Source organism: Callospermophilus lateralis, chromosome 3 (assembly GCF_048772815.1).
Source record: "Callospermophilus lateralis isolate mCalLat2 chromosome 3, mCalLat2.hap1, whole genome shotgun sequence".
Lineage (NCBI taxonomy): Eukaryota > Metazoa > Chordata > Mammalia > Rodentia > Sciuridae > Callospermophilus > Callospermophilus lateralis.
In genome coordinates this window covers 165,913,846-165,934,310 of record NC_135307.1, presented here as the reverse complement: position 1 = coordinate 165,934,310, position 20,465 = coordinate 165,913,846, and the positions used below count along the sequence as shown (strand labels likewise).

Below are 20,465 nucleotides of genomic sequence, written 5' to 3'. Positions count from 1 at the left end.
GTGATGTCAACAAAAAATGAATGGGTGGTGGGGATTTCTGGGGAAGGGACACTGAATAGGATAGCCAATTCAGTTATCTCTGAAAAGGTGACACTTAGGTAAAGGCCTGAAGCGGGTAAGAGAGCAAGCCATGAGGATATATGGAGAGAGAATATTCCACATAGAGTAAACAGCAAGTGCAAAGGTCCTGAGGCAAGAATTGTCTGGTGTGTTTAGGAACTGCAAAGGAAAAGTGTGGCAGGAGCAGAGTGAGCAAGATTGAGAGAAAATAGTAGCAGTGGGGATTGAACAGGCAAGGGAAACTGATTTCTATAGAGCAGTGTAGACTTTGGAAGGACTTTGGTTTTTATTATGAGTGAGTCAGAAGCCACTAGAGGGTTTTGAACTGAGAATAGAGATGATCTGACTTAACATTTAATCAATAATGGACTGCAAAGGGAGGAACAATAGTGAAAACAAGCAGATAATTTAGGAAATTATATATTTTAAGTGAGTGGCTACTGACTTCAACCAAGGTGGAGCTGTGGAGATGAAAAGGAATCCAAATATATGTCTCTGCTGCTTTTTATATCAAAATAAAATATATATGCATGTATAGATACATACATGCATATATATATATATATGTGTGTGTGTGTGTGTGTGTGTGTGTATTTAAAGGTAAAACTGACACCATCTTCTTATGTTCTACATATTGCATGGGAGAAAAAATCAAATCAAAAGATATCATCAGAATTTTGGCCCAGGGGACAGGAAAGATAGAAATATCAGTTACTGACATGGAGACATTTTCATCTACAATATCTAGTAAATTTTTACTTGGAGGTATGTAGCCCTTTTGGTCATGTTTAGATTTCAAACTCAGTTCACTTATTGTATATTCAAGTGGAGACATAGAGTAGGCAGTTGAGTATATGGGCCTGGAGTCGAGCACCAAATATGACATGTAAGTCTGGGAATCATTGGTTATTTCATAGTATTAACAAGTCACAAATAAGTGTCTGTCATGAAATAGTTTTAATAAAGTGGAGGAGGTCAACGAGGAAGTGACCCTAGACGGAGAACATGTCCGGGGTTGGAGTCTTGAACACCCCACCATGGAGGGATAAGCAAGAATCAGAAAAAGATCAGGTCGAGAGGAAGCAACCCAGCAAACACTTGTCAGCTGAAGTCAGGTGAAGACAGTGTTTCAAGGAGAAGAGAGTGATCCAGCTGCTCCTAGTTGAGCTAAGGTTAAGGCCCAAGGTTGGCAATTGGCTCTAATGGTGCGAAGGCCTCTGCTGTCCTTATTAGAGCAACTTGAGAGGAGTGGTAGGGTCCAAGCCCTGAGTGGAATGGGTGCTGGCAACACGGCGGGAAATAAATGAAGAGATCAAAAGACATGGCTGTTTTGATACAAAGAGCATCAGAGATGCGGGAAAGCAGCTGGAAGGGGAAGCGAGTCAAGAGGTGGTTTTTAAGGCGTGAGTGACAATAGCATGTTTATAGACTGGTGGGAAGGATCCCACAGAAGGAAACCAAATGCTGATCCAGGGAAGTAGAAGCGTTGGAGCCTGACTGAGTAGGCAAGAGCAGTTGAATTTAGTACAGAGCTTAATAAATTACAACCCAGGGGCCATATTTAGTTTGCTACCTATTTTTTGTTTGTTTTTGGAATCAGAGATTAAATCCAGGGACACTTAACCACTGAGTCACACCCCCAGCCCTTTTTATATTTTATTTTGAGATCCTGCCTTGCTAAGTTGGTTAGGGCTTGCTGAATTGCTGAGGCTGGCTCACGATCCTCCTGCCTCAGCCTCCCAAGATGTTGAGATTACAGGTGTGGCCAACCACACCAAACCTACTACCTGTTTTTATAAATAAAGTTTTATTGGAACACAACAATGTGTTCCAATAATGTCTGATCCTTACACGAAAAACAGTATTTCAATTCTACCCTGCATAGAGGGGCTGGGCTTAGCCATGAGCAGTGGGACTCTCATCCAGAAGAGGGTGAGTGAAGTACATTGATCAAAGTGTTCACAAGTGGTGCATGTAGTGGAAAGAATTGTAGTTCTTTTCTGATTGCCTCGCTTTTCCGGGTGACAGAGGAGACTCTAGTTACTCAGAGAGTAAAGACTGTTTTATTTCTTAAGCCCTTTTCAGCACTAGTTAGGGCATTGCTTTAAAGGTCTGACTGGCAAGGTGAACATGAAATATAAAACACAGATCATGTACATCTAGTCACAAAAAAATGATGTTATTTTGAGCCAGCTGATTCATCAGGTAAAATGCTCAATTGGCAAGTGCATCTGAAGATAAAATAGATAGTTTTCTTCTACCTGTTCCATTCCAGTCTCTCTCCCATAATTCTGTTTATTCTCTGGAGGTGCTGCATAGAAACAGGTATCTAGGTGTGAGTCCTACCCCCTGATGGCATGCAGTGTAAACAGTATTGTGTAGGTTGCTGTGAGCCAGAAGCAGTAGTTCCAGGGAATGCCATATGCTGGCTTCTACCTCCAGGTCTCAACAACCTGACGTGCAGGTGTTAGGAGATCATTCATTACCTAGAGAATCTCCACAAGTCATGAAATCTGTCCCATAATTTAGCACAGAAGAACACCAGTCTACAAAGTAAGGAAACGTGATATCTTCCTTATTTTGCTTTTAGAAAATCAAAATGGTTTTCAATATGTTTTTAATTCTGGTTCCTTTTCTGATCATCCATGATAAAAAAAAAATGAGTAGAAGTCTTTTTAGGAAGGCTGAAGCTGGTGTTCTAGGCAAGACTATGTGTTGTATGTGATGAGGCAGGAAACAGATGCCCCTGTGGCTGCTTCCCTCATACTCCAAAGCTCATCTCTTGATTCCACCTTTGCTCGCTGCCCAATGCCTGTCACCCTGAGAGACATGATTTGAGATCCAGGCTCTGCTATTAATTCCTAAATATTTTGAAACTCTGATAGGCCACCTGGGCATGCACATTGTTCAACCACCGTTCATTCTGTCAAATTTCAGTCCAAATGTTTCTTCAGTCTAATGAGAAGCAGTGGATTGGACCAGTAAGGAGCCAATGGATTGAGATCAAGATGTCTAAAAACAGACATGCAGGGGGAATTTTGTGTTTACTTATCTACACACAGATCTGCAGACTATTGTTTTCAATCCTTACTTCTTTAATCACATATTCTTTTACACATTTATAAGTAGGAAAAAAACAAATTCCTTCTTCTTGTATAGCTATGCTAATGGGAACAGAATCAGGTTTTCTAATGAATTGTTGAAATACAGCATACACAAAAAAGTGCACAGATCCAAACTGTATATCCTGGAGGATTTTTGAAAAAGAAACACATCCATATATCCGGCATCCAGATGGAAAAACTGGGCATCACCACGACCCCAAAACATCTATTAACCAAACCCTTATTTTGAGTTTTTACATTATAGAATGGTTTTACCTGTTTAAAAAATATCTGCAAATGGAATCATACCACATAGTTTTTTGGTCTGATTTCTATTATTCAGTATTATATTTATGAGCTTAATGATATTATTCTCTCTTTGTTGTGGTTTTGATGTTTTTCTTCCATTTGCTAAACAGTATTCTGTAATAATTTATCTATCTATTCTATAGTTGATGAACACTCAGGCAGTTTCCAATTCAGAGCTATTACAAATAATGTAGTTACAAACATCTGCCTCTCTGAAGAGTATATACTGGGGAGTGTAATTGCTGGTCATAGATCTTCGTATGTTCTGCTTTGATAGATACGGTGAATTTCCCAAGCTGGTTGAGCCAGTTGGGTTTTTAAATGTCATTTCATGAATGCAAAAAAAAAAAAAAAAAGTCTTTAGCAGGGAATTTCTGTGTGTTACGTTATTATATTTTGAAGTAGCTGTCACAGAGTAAATGAGTTCTCCAAAAAATAATTTCTATACACTGAACATCAATCTTGTCTGCAATTCTAGATTTTAGAGGGAACTCTGTATACAACTGTGAGTATGTTAGAGAATCTAATTCAGTTCTTTGAGAGGTGTGGGTTGAGGTGTTCTGGATGTTTTCCTTCACTTCATCCACACCAGTTGCTTGCCCACCATACAGATAACGTGCAAGCTCTGTGAGCTGCCTGACCAGCTCTCACGTCTCTTTTCTTATCCCTCTTCTTGCTGTCTTGTTCAGGCCCTCAACAGGTCTCACCTGTTGTCAGCCCCTCCCTGCTTTCTTAGAACTTTCTCTTTGCTTTCCAGCCCTGCCTGCCCATCTGTATAAGAATATCAGTAAAATCTGCTCATGATTCACATTCTCTTCATTCTCTATTACCCACAGAATGAAGTGTGTACTTCATTCCTTCCTTTATTTGCGTAGTGAACAAATATTTTTTGAAGGCCTACCAGGGGCCAAATACCTCACTGAGCACTCAGGATTCATTAGTGACCAAAGCAAACAGAGCACCCACCCTCTGATTCTGTGCACTCACCTCCTACCTTTCTGCTCCAGTAGTTCTTAACTTCTTGTGATTTGTCTGCTTTTATAATTATATCTTTAATGTTTTGATAATCATTGTGTGTTTTATTCTAGAGCAACTTTCTCCAGTATGTACCCCAGGGAAATTTCTAGACCTCCTTGGGGACTTAGCCATACAGTTTACCATCTCCTCTTCTATCCCTCAATTCCAGGAATGGTACATTGTTCTATTCTCTGTTCTTTCATGAACCTCAAGCATATTTTATTTATTTGGGTGCCAGGGATTGAACCCAAGGATGCTTAAACACTGAGCAACACCTGAGGATATCCAGCCCTTTTTGTTTTTCATTTTGAGAGAGGGTCTTGCTAAGTTGATTAGAGCCTTGCTAATTTGCTGAGGCTGGGTTTGAACTTGCCATCTCCTGCCTCAGCCTCCTGAGCCAGTGGGATTACAGGTGTGTGCCACCACAGCCAGCCCCAAGCATATTTTCTATTGTATTTATCACTCTATTACCTGTCAGTGTATCTCATAACCTATACTGAATTTGTGAACTGCTGAAAGTGAAAAATAATTGCTCAGTCATTTTTGTGACCCCAGTATCTAACTTAGTGTTGGCATGTAGTAGGTGTTCAATAAATTTCTTATGGAGAGGGGGAAGAAAGCAAAGGAGGAAGAGAAAGAGGGAGAGAGGAGTACAAGAAAAGAACAATGAGGGGCTTTGAAACTCTTGAAAAAACTGACAAAGCACTTAAAATTTTAGAATTATAGATTCTTTGAGCATCATGTATTCTGATCTCAACTTTTTTAGAGTTAAATAAATTGAGGCCCCTTAGCAATTGGCTGTTTCAGTCTTCTGAAGCATAATTGTCTCTCCATAACTTGTCAAGGTCCACAGTAGAAGGATGCGGGTGGTACTCATTACAATGACTTTCATTCTCGCCATCATTCCCAAACTCAGCTTTGCTCCCACTCAGGGAGTGACTATAACTGCCGCCCTCCCTACGCATGAGCTAACTAACACATGCTTTCTTGAGAAAATTAAAAATAGCTCCTCTTTACCAAGTAGTTGACATGGGTCAGGCCAACAAAAGGAGAGACACTGTCGCATGGAGGGAACTTTGTTTTTAAGAAAAATAAATTATAGTCTAGGAAATTATGTTGGAAAGCAGAAGATTAAGAGGGATAAGCAACGAGACCTGCTAAGGTCATGTTTGTTTTAGAACGTGATACATGAAACACTCGGAGAATTTTCTTAGATATAAAAGTTTAAAAATTCAGAATTCAAAAGAGAGAAATTCATAATGAAAAACGAAATAAAAGCGGGGGCGGGGGGCGACTTACACTGTACTGTCTTCCTTACACAGATACGAAGCAGCAACTGCTCTTCTGGTAATTGTGGAAGAAAGTACCTCTGGCCTTCTGTCCACTGGGTATCTTTTCTGCATCTGTTAAATGAGAACTCCCTTGGAGACAGTGTAGCAGGGTGCCACAGAAAGGAATTAATGTCAAAGCAAAGGAAAACATAAATCTTGAGACCCCAAAAATGATCATAATTTCAGACTGTGGGGCAGCTATATGAGCCCACCTCTCCCCAGAATGGGAGGACAGTAAACTGCTTCAACAATAGCATCTCCCCTTCCATCCATCCACCCAGTAACACAGAAACAAGAAGCTTCCCTCTTGTTCCTCTGCCTCTCCAGCTTCTGATACCGGGCAGCTGAGTACACCTTGATTATTTTATCTGTGTGCCCCACTCTGAAGCAGGCACGCAAATACTAAAAGAATAAACAAAAAGAATTTTTTAAAAAATCAACACAGTTTTCTTGGATGGAGGAAGAATTCTAAGAAAATCTGACTTCCTTGTTTATATTTTTTCCTTTATATGTAAAATATCAGGGTGGGGGGAACACCCGTCATCCTGTCGATCTACCCAGGTTGATCTACCCTGCCATCTATCACCAGTCAAATGGCCCCAATGAATATGCTATCACTAAGAATGAAAGTTTTTTTTTTGAAAAGTGCCCTGTTAATAATTTTCCTAAATGATTATATAATAATATCCATTCATTCAAGAAATATTTCATAACCTACTGTGTGCCATGCACTGTGGGTGCTGGAGGTACAGAAATAACCAAACACATAGAATGACAATAAAATAAACAAGGTAGTGTTCATGGCAGGGAGAAATTAAGGACAGAAGGTGACCGAAGATGCTGGAGAAGGGAAGTGTTTCAAGTTGGAATGCCCTGGTCACACAGGACTCCACTGAGAGGATGCGTTTTGGGGAAAACCCTGAGGAAGAGGGTGGAGTGAGTTCAGAAGGTATCTGGGGAGAGAACAGACCCTGAGGCACAAGAATCCAGCCTGGGGGTTGGACTTCAAGGAAGCCAGTTTGACTGAAAGGGAGCAAAGGGTAGGCACAAGACCAGTGAGAGAGAAGTTGGCAAGGGGTAATGGCTGGCCACACAGTCATGCCTGGCCATTGTAAGAATTTGGCTTTCCTCTGAGTGACACAGGAAGCAAATTGTGTTGAGCAAGGGATCGCTCGGGTGTGCCTTATTTTAATAGAAAAGCCTTAGTGCAGAAGGAGAAAGAAACTAGGGGAGACTAGAGCAATTGGGGTAGGCGTGGTAACAAGTGGTTGGCCACTGGGTCTGTTCGGAACCTAAACCAAAACATTTGCTGATGGATAGAATGCTCGGCCCGAGAGACAGAGGGTCTGAGGATGCTGGCAGTTCACTTTGGAAGTGCACTTACTGAGCTGGAGAACCAGTGAAGGAGGGGAAGCCAGAAATTGGGTTTGGAACAGGAACTAAAAATAGGGTTAGCACCAATCAGCAGAATGAGCACAAGTGTGACCTCTTATCTCTCTCAAAATTCTATGAAAATGATGGGGAAAGAATACAATTGCCTAGTGACAAATATCCAGTGAGATGAGTCAATAAAAGATGACATTTTTCAATAAGTTTGCTGAAAAAAATGGGGAAAGTGTCTGATGAAACAGAGAAAACCACAGTCTAAGATACTTAGAAAGCTGCAGCCAAGGAAGTCACAGACCTGCTCAGAAACTACTCAGGAAGCCCCAGACTGGAGCAACGCTAGCCTAGCGGGACACTGTGCAAGAACATGGGTGGGGAGTGAAAAGTAGAGCCTTGGGGGCTGGGGTGGAGCAGAATAGTAAAGTGCGCGTCTACCATGAGCATGTCCTTGGTTCAATCCCTCATGCGTAAAAAACGTGCATACACACACATATATACACAAAAACCCAAAGCAAGGGTAAATAACTAAAGGAATACAGACAAAATAACCTAAAGGAATGCAGACAAAACAGTCAGTTCCCTCCTCCTCCTTTTGCAGAGTAATTTAGAACCATTTATGCCCTAGAACAAAAATCTGAGGGTTTATCTTTTAGGAAATTGAACAAACCATTTGAAAAGAATTATGGGGGCTGACATAGGAATTACAGATCCAAAGTAAAGCCCCTCTAGTTCTAAGCACTGGATGCCACCTATGTACTCACCTAAAGGTCAAGACTACAAGCAGATTAATCCCACTCAAATACTCAAAGCTCCCAGTCAGCCATTTTTTTTGTGTGTGTGTGTGTGTGTGTGTTTGTGTGTGTGTGTGTGCTGGGGATAGATCGCAGGGCCTTGTGCATGCAAGGCAAGCACCCTGTCAAATGAACTATATCCCCAGCCCCTCTCAGTCAGCCCTCATCTAAAATGTGAACCAATAAAAAAAATCTACAAGCTTTAAAGAGAAGCCAGATGAACCACAAAATAAGACACCAGGAAATTCCAGTACCAAGTGATTTCCCCCTGCCCCCAGTGGAAAGCATCTTCAGAAGTAATTGGCAATAAAAATTAGAGCTAGATGTTATTTAAAAAGTAAAAAGGTTAAAAAGAGCAAAAATTTTTTATGAGAAATCAAAAATAAGGTAATAGAATAAAAATTTAAATTCTACAGAACTTTGTTTTTTTAAAGGAGATGAGGGAAGTCTCCCAGAATGTGGAACCAAATAACAAACACAACAAACAAACCAAAAGTAAGAGACAAAATGATAACAGTGAGAGAGAAAAAATATGAGATAAAGACATAGTCAATCTAGAGAGTACAATAGAAATCAGAAAAGGTAATAAAGTAATAAAGGACTGGGGATGTGGCTCAAGTGGTAACAGGCTCGACTGGCATGCGCAGGGTGCTGGGTTCGATCCTCAGCACCACATAAAAATAAAATGAAGATGTTGTGTCCACCAAAAACCGAAAAATAAATATTAAAAAATTCTCTCTCTCTCTTCTCTCTCTCTTAAAATAAAAGACATAATACAAGAAAATACCTGCGAGTTAAAGAAAGGCATGTGTCTTGAAATTAAATAACAAGTGTAAGAATCAAATAGGTTCAGGCAATGTGAGTGGGAAACTGGAAGATGATGGATAAATGAAAAGAGGCTGAAGTTTCTATTCCCCCAGAGAAGGTAAAGTGAGGAATAAATGTACGTTAAATGTATTATTCAAATGCAAATCTTGCTAACTCATGCAAGATTTTCAGCAATTGGAGAAGCAGCCAGAAACATCCATATTCACTATTATCATTGATTCCTTTTAAAAATTATATGGTTCCTGGAATTGGAACTGTAGCAAATAAGATGATCTTAATATAGTAGATGTCCCCATATAAAATTACATTCGCATTTAGATTTTATTGTTTTGCTTTTAAACTTTCAAAATCAATTTTTATGCAAACAGTTTAAGTCAATTTTGGGTAGTGTATAAGATTAAAAAAAAAAAACTTGATAGTTTAAAAGTATATTTATGCTACCAAGAATTAGAGATCAGGATCCCCAGGAAAATGTCCTCCTCTCACAAACAGAAGAGCCAAGTGAACTGTCTCTAATTAGTGGATCAAGAAATGTTTTAAGTATGTTCCTTGTGTTTGCAGAGGTGACCATTGGGGAGAGAGCACTGGCAATCATGGAGTTGTAGTGATGGCAGGCAAAGGAGAAAAGAGAGATGGTGTGAGAGATTGAAACCCTCATCAATCAGAGCAGAATGTCAATAGTGAAATTCAAAAATCAGTCAATCAAGAAAAAGAATGGCGTGTGTATTTAGAAATATGGAAATAACCCCAGAAACTTAAGAATAGAAATGCTAAAATTTAATATCAAGAAACAGAACTAGGGTACAGAAGCAATCATGACTTTTCATTGTAACTCCATCCAAATGTCTTTCTTTGATTAAATAAAATTTTTTGGATTACTACCACTTAGTCAACATTCATTTCACCTGCCATGGGTCTACATGCATTATCTCAATTCCGTGAAGTAAGTCCTATTATCACCAATGTTAAAGATAAGTGAATATCAGACAAGTTAAAAAGAAACCTGTTTGAGAGGATTCTGCCAATCAAGAGTAACATTTGGCTTTGAGTAGCAAAAAACCAAATCCAAGAGTAGCTTAGAAAAATTAAGAATCGTTCATTTATATGTTGTTTGATTTGGAGGTTTTGGTCAGTTACTATTGTTTTCCTCATGTCTCAGGAAGTCTGAGGGTAAGTAATTTCTGGTGCTGATTCAATGGCTCAAGGATTATAAAACTGAGGACCCTGTGATTCTCACGGACTCTTCCTCATGGGCTAAGATGCCCCTGCAGCCCCAGCCATCCTATATGTTTTCCCAAAAGTATATAGAGAGAAGCACCTATATCAAAAAGCCACATTTTCCCAGACCCCACCACCAACTTCTGCTTATGTGTGATAGGCCTTCTGGTACATGGCCACCTAAAGCTGAGGAAGTTGGAAAAGGCACTTTTCAGTTGAACATATTGGGAATCTACCTGGATACAGTTGTGTTTCTGTTTTAGAAGGAGAAAGTGGTGATTAGATAGTGCTTAGCAGTGGTTCCCCTCTAGAAAGTGGTCGAGTGCTGTTGTGAGAGTCAGTAAAGTATATTTTTAAATAATCTAGAAGAAAAATCAACAATTTGAGTCAGGAAGGACCATGAAATAATCTGATCTGCGTGTTTTAATTATAAAGTAAATGACAAGAAAGAAATTGTGTTTAAGATCCACTGTTCCATGACCTCAACTGGCAGTGAGCAGTGGCCCAAAGTGAAGCAATCAAGATCAAAGGCAAAGAATAGTGCTCATGGTAGAGAAGGGTCTAACATGATCAAGTTTCCTACGCAGAGCCAAATACCTGTTCACTTGAAGGAGAAGAATCTAGCTTTGGCAAAAGGTTTAAAATAAAGTTGGGATGTGCAATTAAGGTAATTTAGAACAAATTGATTTCCAAATGAGAAAATTATATTTTAGCAGAATTCCTTCATTATAGGTTAATGAAGAGCTACCTGTGCGTAGTGCACTAATCAATTTTCTAGGAATGCGGTTTTAATTTTCTAGACCAGATTTCATTTAGCAAATAAGCAACACAGCTTAACTCCCAAGAAACGGTGATTGCTTTCCTTTTTTTTTTTTTTTCTGTCTGAAACATATCTTACTAAAGAAGTTGCTTGTTTTTTTCCTTTAAATTTTTTTTTCTTTTTTAAATTTGATCTCAAATAAAATTACTTTTCAAAAAAATAAGCAGTCATATCAATTATAATTACAGTGCTTACATGCATTTATTGTGTGTAGTACACAACACTGAGGCAGATACAAAGTCATAATTAACATTGAGACTTCTAAGACTAGAAGGCATTATAGTAAGTATTTTTATGAAAGTGACATGAGGCTGTTGGAGGCTGCCATTCCAAGAATATAGCAGATTGACATGAAAGCCATAATAATGAAGCTTTGGGGTTTCAACATGTGAACGATAATTAACATTTTCCTAGTTGCATAAATGAGCAATGACTCAGGGAACTAACTGGAGGAAGAGGAGCAGGGCTCCCCAACTGAGGCTACAAATATACTTGAAGACCACAATAAAAAAATTACAAACTTCTCATTGTGAAAACTTCAATCAAAACAAACATCTTTTCCTTTTACTTGGCTGAAAATATTGTTCTTCTGAAGGGTGCCTTAGTCCATTTTCTGTTGCCATAACAAAATAGCTGAGACTGGGTAATTTATAGAGGAAAGAAGTTTATGGAGCTTAAGATTTTCCAGAGACGGGAAGTCCAAGATTAGGCATTCACATCTGGCAAGGACCTTGTGCTGTAACATAAAATTGCAGAAATTTCAAAGGACAAAGGCAGGCACATGCAGAAAAGACAAAACATGAAGGTGTCCTCTCTTTGTAACAACTCCCTCTCGTAGTTTACTAATTCAGTCCCAGGAGAACAAAAACTGCCTGGATACCACAAGAATTAACCCAGTGTCCCAAGAGCAGCATGAATCCTTCCTAATGATCCTATCACCCCATTGGGGCTCCATCTCCCAACATGATCACAATAGCAATTAAATCTCAGTGTGAGTTTCAGAGGAATCAAACCATATCCAAGCCATAGCAAGGGGTTTTAATTTTTAGTTCTCAAAGTTAATTTTAATTTGATTTCACTGCATTATACTTTTTTTCCAATTTGGCTGAGAAATAAACTTTAAGAGGACTAGAGACGTATTAGACCTGGTACCTCTCAAAAGCAGCCCAAAATGTAGATCCTTATACACATATGTCCCCCATACTGCACTTTCAGATAGGTGAATGTTTCCTTAGAATATCAGGTCCCATTTAGCACAGTACTGCTTCACTTCTCTGGGGAAAGACTTTGACGACAGTTCTTCAGATCCTAGCTCAAAACATCAAATAAAGCGCAACGCATGGCCTTGTAGCCAGCACGGATGCCCTAAGCCATCACACTAAAGCTTCCATGCTGTATTCATTGGAAGACCCTCAGTCTCTTGTTCCAACCAGCACTGCTAGTTCTTATAACCTGCTCCAGCATCGTGCACATTACAATAGAAAACATATAAAGCCAGCACCACCAACCCTATAGCCACGCACAGTGAATATGACTTACTTTTAAGACAGACACCTTGATTAATTTCAAAAAAATCACAAAACATGCAGTCAACTCAAAAACTATGAATTTATTGCCTATTTCATAAAAAGAATAAGACAGAGAACGACAAAGTCCCACACACGTTATGGGATGATAATCCTTTCCTTTGCCCTTTCTCACAGAACTCCCTTATAAAGGGCACATGTCGTGCTTTCTGCACCCTTCTATCCTTCTGCTCACTGCTTTCCCCCCAGTTCCACGATTTGGTTCTCATAGACACTGACGGGTGCTGGCCTGAAGGGATTCCTAGAAGTAGATTCATCAGATCACTCCCAGGACTTTTCAGACCACAAGGGAAGAAATCAACCAGTCTCTGGTGGCAGGAGACACTATTTGTGAAAACTCGCTGCACGGCTGGTGGCCATGGAGAAGACCTCAGCAGTAGGGAAAAGAATCAGCTCCACTTGGAAGAGAGCCTCTGGATTCCTGTCCATCTTTATTATTAATACATTGTTCTGTTGCAATTTCTCCAATATCTCCTTCAATTACATTAAATAGCCCACTCCCCTTGATAAAATCTCCTATTTCCCATATTAGTTTGAGTTGTTCTTTTGTCAACTGTAGCCTAAAGGTTTTGAATCAATGATCTGGAAACGTCTACTCACTTTCCCTTGATATTTCATCATTTGAGTAATGTGACATGCTAGTGTCCCCGTAGTGATGGTAGTGATGGTATTGAGTCCTCATGGGCTACTTGCTTGAGGTTTTTATTGATTTTGTTTGTTTGTAGTTATGTATAGTTTACAACCATTTTTCTTTGAGTAGGAGATGAGAATGAGAACAATTTGACGATAAAATCTTAAGATTTTCACTGCCACCTAATACAGAGAAACCGTGCCAGAAATTTTACCAAAATGTCAAGTGTCATATATAGTATCATACATGCAGTAACCTCTCAGATGGTCTCTCTGATTTTAACAAAAGATTTTGCAGCTCATGTACCATATTTCACCATGAAAAGATTCGTCAGTATGTCATTAAGACAAATGCTCAGCAGGATGAATTCTGATGTGTGCCTGTAAGTGGGAGGAATGAGCTCAGCCAGGCAGGGCAATTCTGAATGACCCACACAACAGTCCTACTTTCTCAAATCCCAGACTACTTCCCAGCCCACTTGTAAGCAGAGGTGATTGCAGCCGTAGGATTTTTCCAATAAATAGAATATGAATACAAAACATTAAAAATAGCTAGGATCTTTGTCTGTATCACAAATATGAATACCTTATTTTAAGGTGATGATACAGCTCAGTGTCAGTGGGCTTACCTATCATATATGAGGTTGTGGGTTTGATTTCCACTACCAACGAAAGTACATAAGTAAAAATAATTGTTTAAAAAAACCCTTATTTTAAATGTTACATATTTCATAAAGCTTTTATAAATTAAATGGGTGGAACACAGAGGATTCTTAAGACAATGAAACTATACTGCATGATATAATAATTGTCAATATGTATCATTATATGTTTGTCTGAACTCAGAATATATATCAAAAATGAACTCAATGTAAATTGTGGATTCTCAGTAATAAAGAGGTATCAATGTAGGATCATTAAATTAAATGTACCACTCTGATGGGGGATATTGATCATGGGGGAGACTATACTTGTGTAGGGACAGGGAATATATGGAAAATCTTTACCTTTCACTTAACTTCACTGTGAACCTAAATTTTGCTTTTCAAAATAAATAAATAAACTCTCTTTAAAAATATAAGCACAGTAAATAGAGGCTTCCAAATCAGGCTTTTTGGAAATGCCTGCTTTTAGTTCATTATCGTCTGTCATTCCTTTATGACAGTGACCACTGATGCCCAATTATATCTATCTATATACAGACATAGACATAGAAAATGCAGATTCCCTTTAGAATCATTTCATTTCCACAGAGATCTCTTTGAATGAATATATGTTTTTGAAAGTAGAGAATACAAGCTGCTCATTTTTGTGACTCCAGCTGGTTAGGGTCAGGTCACAGCTATGGCCTGAGTACCTTGTGAACCATGATGCCTCAGGACCACTGACAACATGCAGCCACTGTATGGTAATCAGCTTCCACCAACAGAACTGGTACTGAAATTGGCCTGTGTTTGAGCTCAAACCTCAACCAAACAAAAGCCCTACCCACTTTTAAAGACAATGAAAGGAAAAATGGGTTGACTATAAACAGGAAATTTATAGAAAAGAAAAAGTAGAACAACCCTCAAATTACAAAAGCATGCTCAGGTGTGTTTGTAAATTGAAATGTCAATTAAGACAATGCAGGATCCCAGGGTGCACCCATTAGATTTTCAAAGATTTTTCTGAATGTCAGATTTAGGAAATGTGTTTGTAAAGGCAGGAAATAAAGCTAGCCTACACTGGCAAGACAGATGCCAAGTGTCCTTACCACTTTGGTGAGCAAGTGAGGGCACCCAGGACTGATGAAAATATAGGTGTTCTAAGAATTCTTCATGGTCACTTCTGATATTTCTTCCAGAAGATACTGTCCTTGTCTGTAGACCTCTTTCAGTCATAAGTTGAATTATCAAAGGGAGAAACTTCCATTCTTAGAACTGGGAAGGATATTGAACTATGACATGACTGGTATTTGGATCAAGGGCAAATATTATGAATGGTTGTTACTCTTTCAATTGGCTAAAGCAACTTTGAGTGGAATTGGTGGCCTACTCTACCAGATCTCCAGGACTAGACCTGTATTTTCCACCTGAGCTCACACCTCTTTATTTTATCATACTTCATTTCTACTCTACTTTGTTTACTTCCTTATTGTAAAGGAGTTGTAAAGTGTTTCAACTCAAGAAGAAAACCCAATTTCAAATCTCAGTTACACCTAAAACTTACTGTGTGACTTTCTAACATTTATTGAATGTCTCTGTGCTTCAACTTTCTCAACTGTAAAATGGGATGGAAATAATACCGTCTATCTCATAGGACAGTTTGTGAGGAATAAATAAGTTAATTATTTGCAAAACAAACCTGACCCATAGGAAATGCTAAATTGGTGTTGGAAATAGAACATAGTTAAGTGGATTTACTTATCTTGATCCATCTTATTTAATTGTATATATCAGTGATACTCACATTTTCTAGACCAAGGTGATGACAAGCAGGGTATTTAGGACTTCAGGTTTGACAGCCCAAGAAAGCAGTCATCTAATCCCAACTGTGACTTTTATTAGTTATGAGAACATCAGTAAGCTTTAAGTGTGTTGAAATTTGAAGATTCCTCTATAAAATAAGTAGGTTAACTATCTCCAACAAAAATGTGAGAGTCAGTGAAGTTATTGAATGCAAAGAACCTCTCTCAGAATATAGAAAACATTCAAACAATAGCTATAAGAATAATTGATAATCATGAAACATTTGTTCGTAGCATTAAGCAAACACATGTTCCACAAATGCCAGAGCTTAAGTAGCTTTAGAAATTTAAAAGTATGTTCCTTTGTGACATGTTAGGGAAACTCAGTATCTCTGATGGTGTCAAGACTGGCAGTAATAGCAATGGCATCTTATGGGGAGAAAAAAATTGCAGAAATAAGTCAGGTGCAGTGGCACATATCTGTAATCTCAGGGACTCAGAAGGCTGAGGCAGGAAGATCACAAGTTCAAAGCTAGCCTCGGCAACTTAGCCAGGCCTAAGAACTTAGCCAGACCCTGTCTCAAAATAAAAAAAATTAAAATGCCTTGGAATGTGACCCAGTGGTTAAGCACCACTGGGTTCAATCCCTGGTCTGAAATAAGGAAGGGAGGGAGGGAGGAAGAGAGGAGGGACTCTTGAAGACATAATAACAAACATGAACATTTAAGTCCCAGCTAATTCCATGAAAGTTGATGTCTAGAGCCATGTCCTCTAGTTAGGGTCTCTGTTGATCAAAGAGCAGAAAATGTCTCTTAAGAAGCTTCAGGGTTTAAGTAGCAGGAGCTATAACAAGGTAAGTGACAGTCAGGACTTGGTTTCTGAAAGTGGAGAAGCAAAAATCAAATCCTCTCAATTAAATAAAAAGCTACCGATCCAGTGCCATACTAAGTGAGGCTCAGCACTGGGTTTATGAAAAAAACTGCCTCTGTAGGCTCTGTCTTTCCTGCAACAAAGCATATTTCATAATCTTATGAAAAGCCAAGATTGCTTTAAACTGCTCTGGCCATATCTCTTTAGCCATGTAGTTCTTAATGCAGCTGAAAGATCTATTTGGTTATGCAAAAACTAATAGCCAACATAATTTCTTTATTTGCTGGAGAAGGGATTAAACAAAGACTAGAATAATGCTTCCTAAATCAGATCCTGGAATACCTTGCTGCTTAAAGTGCAGTCTGTGGCCCAGCACAATACTCAAACTTTATTTAGTATGCATAAAAAACATGAAGATTTACTGAAGAAAGTGCAAATTTTGAGTCAGCAGATGTGGTGTGGAGCTTCAAATCCTACATTTCTAACATGTTTTTAGTCAACGCTGCCAATGCACCCTAAAATATTGCTACTCATGTCATGGTCCAGCATAGATCTCACCTGGGACCTTCTAAGAAATGCAGAATCTGTGTCCCCTCTGTGGATCCACTAAATCAGCATCTGCATTTCAACAAGACTAGTGATGCATGTGCACTTGAAAAGTTGAGAAAAGCTTCTCTAGAATGCATGTGAACCAATTTTCCCAGGCTTGGAGGCATTTCCCCTATTGCACAAGGTGGCTACCTTGGGTACTCAAGAATCCCAAAACACAAATTAGCATGCTTCACTGCACTCTGGAAGCGCTCTGCCAACATTCACTCCAATTCCTTTGTCATTTTCACACACACACAACACCTCTATGGGTTTTCATTCCCAGGAGCTCATACCTGTGTCTATTGGCTCCTCCTTTTGGATGCTAGAATTCACTTTGTTTGATTGGGAGGAGAAGAGAAAGAAAGTACCTAGAGATATATCATCTCCTTCCAGCACTTTCTAACTAAAATGAACAGGCACAGGGATTTCTAATCTTCAGCTTCCTTCTCCCTGATCAGAAAACTTAACTTTGAGGTATTGTCTACATGTGGAGAAATTAAGCCAAGATTTCCCTCCATGAGACTGCTCGGTGTTTTACCCTAACCCTCCTGCACCCCCTGTCCTGCTCACTTCTCTGTGAATGCTGGAAGAAAACACTGCAATAAACCCAGTCTGCATAAATCCTTATCTCAGGTTCTGTTTCTAGGGAACTCAAACTAAGACACATGCTATTTTAGCTAAGTGCCATTTAGCCTAAGATCAGCATCCAGCCAAGAGTTTGGGTTGTTTCTAAAGTTTTTTTGGCCGCTGTGATAATCTCTGAATCTGTGATTCAACCTGGGTCTTGTGTAACACTTACAGGAAGCCATTGGACTCTAGGATTTTCACATGTGGGAGGTCACGGAGGTCACATTCGGAGAATGTTATGAACATAAATTATGCTTTACTCTGAATGAGCTAACTGTGGTGGTGTAGCGAAGACGGTGAGATGCTCTTCTTAGCTGGCTTTATTAAGGACCCACAGAAAGATCTAAGGACCTAGATGACCCAGCTCTTCTGATTAGCGTGGCATCCACAGCCACTGTGGCATTTTGAGTGTTGGAAATGGTGCCAGTACAAATAGAGATGGCATAGTTTAAAGCACAAAATCATTACAAAGGCTTTACATATGAAAAGAATGTATTTTGTTAAAAAGTTTTGTATTGATTGCGTGATTAATACAGGTTAAGAACCCTTTGTCCAAAATTTGTGGGATCAGAAGTGCTCCTCATTTTAGATTTCTACCAATTTTGGGATAGTTTCATATAGACAATGAGAAATCTTGGGGATAGGATCCATGTCTAAACACAACACAATGTTTCTTATGCATTTTGTAGTCTGAGGGTCATTTTATTCAATATTTTTAGTGCATCTGCATCTTAACTGCAACTTGAAACATGAGGTCAGGTGATCTTTTCCAATTGTGGTGTCATGGAGTTGTTTAGAAAGTTTGGATTTTAGATTTTCACATCAGAGATGTACAACTTGTCTATCAGGGATTGAACCCAAGGATGCTTAACCACTGAGTCTCATCCCCAGCTCTTTTTTTTTTTTTTTTTTGAGACAGAGTTGCACTATGGTAAATATCTTAAATTATCTTTTTCACAAGTTTATTTTCATTTTTAAAATACAAATGCTAGAAAATTCTCAATTACATATATTGCTTGTATTGTGTTTCTGTTGAACTGGATACATGGAAGGCTTTAGCTTTTAACTGAAAAGCTCAGACTAAGTGAAGTATCCCTGGATTTTTAAAATTCTTTCACTGTCCCAATTTCTGGTGTGGAAGTATATCTCAGTAGACATACAAAACTGTACATTGTCTTCAATTATAAATACTTTTATCAATACATAATGTCGCCATGGAGCTAGAAATATATGAAGTTTGAGTCTTAGCCCCAAAAATTTTACAGCGGGAACATATTTTTAAAACTATACCAGTAGTTATTACTCATGTTTAAAATTATCTAATTTGAAGGAAATTAATTTTCAAGCTGTTAAAAGATTATCCTGATCATTTTCTGTGTGTACATCAGGTTTTATGTTGATAATTTTATTTTCCTCTCATAGCTATCTTGCATTGTCTTTTCTAAGTCCTCTGGCAAAAATCTATTGAAGGCCTCAACATTTCTTACCTGGTCTACTGCAGGTTCTAGAGTTCTTCCTATTTTCTTAGCCTTGAATTCATCTCCACATGGCTTGTCAGATAATCTGTCTAAAGCACAGCCTAGCCCTGGCTCTCCTTACCTCCCATCCTGAAGGAAAAAGCAAAGAAAGAAAGAAAGAAAGAAAAAACCCAGACCATTGGTGGTATCACATTTTTTTGCTCAATTATCTCTAAGCCTCTGAACAGAGACATTAAATGTTCTTCATAATCTGCACCTAACTCTACTTGTTGCAAATCCTTCTCTCTTTTCTACTCTATTAGACTACTTCCTTTCCAACTCTGTTTGTTCAATGCTGGTTCTTTTCCCAGACAGTTTTCTCTGCTAAGAAATCTCTCTTCTCTTTCCCATCACTCTAGGTTTCTGTTCTTACAGTTCCATCAACAACATTACCATATTATATGAAAATATATTTCCAGTGCTTTAAGTCAAAAAGTCAAAAAACAAATATCTATTTTTTAAAAAAAAAGACACTACACAAAAGACCAGCAAATCAGTAGTAGAAATAACACAGCTAGGTGACAAAACTATTGAACTAAAAAACATTATTTCATAACAAACACAAAGAAGGACTGCAAGATTGGAATAATTAAAAAACAAAATGTTTGGCAATATGCCAGAGCATATCCTCCCTTACCAATAATCAAATGTAAGAGGATTAACTTCTATAATCAAAAGATACAAATTAGCTAAATATATTTATGAAACCAAGATCCAACAATATGCTGCCTCCAAGAGACACATTTGAGTTTTGAGGACACACATAAACTAGGAATGAAGGTATTTCAAGAAAATACTGACCAAAAGAGAGCAAGAGTGTCCATATATATAATTTCAAAAGAGACAAAGCATATCAATATTATATTATGATAAAGGGATCAGTTCAACAAGAAAATATAACAATTTTAAGTTGATATAGTTGCACCCCAAATTGGAATACCTAAATATGTAAAGCAAATATTAATAGACATGAAAAGTGCGATAGATTTCAATGTAGGAATCATGTGGAACATCAGGATATTATTTCATTATGGAGCGATTTAAATCCACTATTATAATAGGAGGTGATCAGTTATCTCTCATGTCCTTTTCAGTTAGAGAACAAAATAATTGGCCCAGGATATATATCATATATTCCAAACTATCACAAAGAATGGAGATTCAGCATTGCTTTGGGAAACTTAACTCTTTTCCATTTTCTTGGAAGACAAGTGAGATCACTAGTGAGTGGTGTGAGGTAGGGATTAAGATTAAAAGAGCAGTGAGAGATTAACATTTGGTACTATAACTATAACTAATTTAGAAAACTGTAGAGAAAATTTAAATATCCCTGG

General features: G+C 38.4%; 1 protein-coding gene across 3 annotated transcripts in view; it reads left to right on the top strand.

The window, feature by feature from the left end:
* Plcb1 (phospholipase C beta 1) overlaps nucleotides 1-20,465 on the top strand; it is a 707,068-nt gene that overhangs the window by 465,235 nt on the left and 221,368 nt on the right. The window lies entirely within an intron of this gene.